Below are 1,009 nucleotides of genomic sequence, written 5' to 3'. Positions count from 1 at the left end.
GGCGGGCTACATAGAAATCGATACGGGAGAGCAAAATTGCAGGGTCGATGGCCCTCGCACGCTATGGGACAAGTTCAACCACACTTTCGCCTCATTATGCAATCACGGTGATCATGTTGTTGTTATTGTGTTACTGACGATTTCCAGTCACTGCATAAGTGGCAACGGGTAATAATATCAATTTGATGAACGAAACGCGAAATGTCATTAGAGTGCAGAATTCAAGCACGACATCGGAGCACTTTAGACTTCACTTTCCCCGACCACTTATTCACAAAACACTGTGGAGCTGTACTTTACTCGGTGTCAGTGCAGCAACTGCCGTAAATTTCAACAGGAGATTACGGGCAATTCAAAAAGCTAAACAAAAAAATGGGGGGGGGGGGGTTGGGACACAAACAGCGCATACTCATTTTTTTACTTTTAAGTACAATTTTTACGGTGCTCACAACTGCATAAGGTCATAATGTGAGCGCCAGAAGATAAGAGGTGTTACAAAAGATTTGTTTTAGTAGAGGTTTTACGGCGCTCGCAATTGCATAAGGTCATATGAGCGCCAGAAGATTAGATGTGTTACAAGAGAGTAACAAACAAACAAAAGAAGGAGGGGAGATGAGGACGATAGATCTATATTTGATTGGAAAGAAGAAGCAAACCACACCAGAGCACCCGCCAACCACCCACGTTACAAGAGAGTAACAAACATTTTTTTAAAAGAGGGAGGGGAGATAAGGACCATAGATGTTTGAGAGGAAAGAAGAAGTAAACCACACCAGAGCACCCGCTCTTGGGGAGGGGGGTGGTTGGAGCAAAAAAAAACAACAACCAATCAGTTTAAAAAAATAGAAAGCACTCACTAACTGTCCACAGAAAGCAACCAAAGCATTGTTCTACGTGGAGTGCCGTAACAGTAAACATGATGAAATAAACCACTACGCAATGTGTTTACACGTACTACAAGTTCGCACAAAGGTAAGCAGAAGGTTACAATACAATGTGCACACCATTC

The sequence above is a fragment of the Aplysia californica genome, unplaced genomic scaffold (assembly GCF_000002075.1).
Source record: "Aplysia californica isolate F4 #8 unplaced genomic scaffold, AplCal3.0 scaffold00009, whole genome shotgun sequence".
Lineage (NCBI taxonomy): Eukaryota > Metazoa > Mollusca > Gastropoda > Aplysiida > Aplysiidae > Aplysia > Aplysia californica.
Note: the sequence above shows the minus strand (reverse complement) of the source record.